Source organism: Arachis ipaensis, chromosome B08 (assembly GCF_000816755.2).
Source record: "Arachis ipaensis cultivar K30076 chromosome B08, Araip1.1, whole genome shotgun sequence".
NCBI classification, from domain to species: Eukaryota; Viridiplantae; Streptophyta; class Magnoliopsida; order Fabales; family Fabaceae; genus Arachis; species Arachis ipaensis.
In genome coordinates this window covers 51,869,930-51,872,999 of record NC_029792.2, presented here as the reverse complement: position 1 = coordinate 51,872,999, position 3,070 = coordinate 51,869,930, and the positions used below count along the sequence as shown (strand labels likewise).

The 3,070-nt window shown below is 36.2% G+C and overlaps 1 long non-coding RNA gene across 1 annotated transcript; it reads left to right on the top strand.

The window, feature by feature from the left end:
* On the top strand, positions 2,068–2,383 carry LOC110265512. The gene is made up of 2 exons (XR_002351657.1): positions 2,068–2,099; positions 2,293–2,383. It is a non-coding gene; the product is annotated as an uncharacterized LOC110265512 (long non-coding RNA).

Here is a 3,070-nt window from a genome sequence, read left to right as displayed (position 1 = left end):
TTATTCGAAAAATCCATAACCATTTGATATCCGCCTGACTGAGATTTACAAGATGACCATAGCTTGCTTCATACCAACAATCTTTGTGGGATCGACCCTTACTCACGTAAGGTTTTATTACTTGGAAGACCCAGTGCAATTGCTGGTTAGTTGTATCGAAGTTGTGACAAATTATGAATTAAGATTAGAGCACCAAGTTTTTGGAGCCATTACCAGGGATCACAATTTCATGCACCAGTCTTAGTCAGGCAAATCAGAATTCAGTTGGATTGATGCAAAGGCAATATTGTAGAAATTAAAATCAGTAATATGGATATGGTTAAGGATTGGAGTTGCTTTGTCTTGCTGAATTAACTCTGGCATTACTGTCTTCTTTGCTTGTGAATGATTTCTTCAATGGCAGGTTGTATGTGATCAACGCCTTTATTGAAAGGTCGTCAATACTCCTCCGGATCTGAACCACAGGATTAGTGTAGATCCATCTCTGCTTGAGGGAGAAGCTCGTACAGTCCATTCTCCTTAATGATCCTACTCAAAATGCTACAGACAAGGTCGGATCTTCTCCGGATCAGAGAATACTGCACCTTTGGGTTCTAGCCCCTACCACAGAGACCATAATCTCCCCGTAAATCGGCTGAACTGGTGTCTCGAGAAGTCCCCAACGAAGTCGTGGATTAGCTGTCTGAGAGATGTATAATCAAGCTGGCGGTTCATGCTTTCCACTGAAGTATTCACACGAACCCACGTAGACACGGGTGTTTGTTACGCACGTTTGTATTAGTATGATGAATAGAGATGATTGTCACTGATCATCCTATTCACCATGTTGAAGAACGAATATACATCTTAGAATTAATCAAACACGGATCAAAGAGAGAGTAATACTTTTTTTAATTCATAGGATTCATCAGGGCTCCTCCCCTCAACCTAGGAGGTTTAGAAACTCATGCTAAAAGGAAATACAATGATGAATTTGAAATTATGGTAAAGGTATTGTAAAAGTGTTCGAATAACATAAATCTAATACCTTAAATACTAAACAATGACTAGTAAGGGTAAAACATTATTTTTAGTGCTAAAATCCACTTCTGGGGCCAACTTGGTGAGTGTTTGGGCTGAGCTTTGATGAGATCCACGTGCTATGGGGTCTCTAGGGCATTGAACGCTAGCTAGGAGGTCCTCTCTGGGTGTTTGGATGCTGGTCTTTGCTCTGTGGGCGCTGGACGCCTGGAAGAGGGTAGGAGGCTGGCGTTGGACGCCAGTTTTGGGCCTTCTAATCTGAAGCAAAGTATAAACTATTATACATTTCTAGAAAGCTCTAGAAGTTAAATTTCCATAGTCGTTAAGAACACTCCATTTGGACTTCTGTAGCTCTAAAAAAGTACTTCCTCTGTCTCTGAATCAGATTTTTTCTCTAGCCTCTCAATTTTAGCCAAAAATTATCTGAAATTGTAAAAAAACACAAAAACTCAAAGTAGAATCTAAAAATGTGAATTTAACACTAAAACCTATAAAAACTTAATAAAAACTAAACAAAATATGCTAAATACTATATGAAAATGATGCCAAAAAGCGCATAAAATATCCGCTCATCAATAGTTTCTTTAATGCTTTATTGTCATAATGAGTTCTTCCTTATACCTTCTATTGGAATCTATTTCTGAACTTCTTCATTTAATATAATTGCAGCTGACTTTATGGGACTTGAGAATGAAAGAAAATGGTGGTTTGTGACTCGGAGTATCAAGTGTGCTAGCAATTGTTTAGTTTGTTTGCATGCTCTTTCTTTCTGAATCCCAAGATGGATATTTATAAAGGTACACAATTGCTTTGAGAGTTGTGTCAAAAATGCTACTTTTGAAAGCTACTTGTTTAGGAAAGCATCTTGCGATTTTGTTTTCATGTACAGAATAGGAAAAATTAAGCAGATGATGTGTTTTCTAAGATTTATATATGATCTTACTCGCTTAGAGGATGAAGTTGATTTCCTCACAGCTCAATCAGAGCAAGACCACTAGAAAAGGAATAATGCCAAACTCTGGCATGTTTTTCGATCAAAGGAATTCATATTGGCTTTCCTTGTTGGAGGAGGACTTCTGGTAATAATGCTTGTTTCCTTTTCTTTTATTCTTTAATCTTCTTTTAAAGTTTTTTTACAAGATATCACATGTTTTGGTTTGCGACTTTAAGTAATAGGCTAAAAGAAAATAAAGCTAGTGATTGCCTAGAATGGAAAGTGAAGCTTCAAAATAATTTATCAATTTTATATCTGTTTTTTTCCATCTTTTGCAGGTTAAAAAGTTCACAAATGTTCCAGAAACAATTATGTATGATCTAAGGGAAGGAAGTTTAAGAGGGCTAGAGGAAAGAGGAACAACAAAGGTCTTAGGTTTTAAGTTGTACTGTTTCTGTATTTTTCTTTAGTTTTTAGTTTTGGAATTTGAACTTAGAGATTTATTTTGAATTTGAGTATTAATTTTTTAATGTATAAAATAATTATAACAAAAATTATATATCTCACTAAATATTGTTTGATTTGTCTTGTAATAAAAATTGAATACTATATTTATAGGTTTGGTAATAAAAAAGGACTGAAAATTTATATTTTGCAGCGGTGAAGGTAGAAATAAGAAAAAATGAATTTTTTTAATTTTATAAGGATATTGCCACGCTTTTAAAGTGTGGCCGTATCACTGACTATCGCCACGCTTTAAAAGCGTGGCCGTATCTCGCTATCGTGATGCTTCAAAAGCATGGCCATATCTCTCTCTCACGATGCTTTAAAAGTGTGGCCATATTTCACATATGGCCACGTTTTTAAAGCGTGGCCATATCTCTCACATACAGCCACACTTTTAAGGTGGCCATTTGAAAAAAGCGTGGCAAAAAAAACGTGGCAATAGGTCACCAAAAGCATGGCGATAGAGCAACCACCACGCTTGCAGATGTGACACTTTCAAAAGCGTGGCGGCAGCTCAAAAAGAATGGCAAAAAGCTATCACCACGCTTTTTCATCTTTTTGAAGCGTGGCAATAGAGATGTTTTCTTGTAGTGTCTTATGAAATTAATT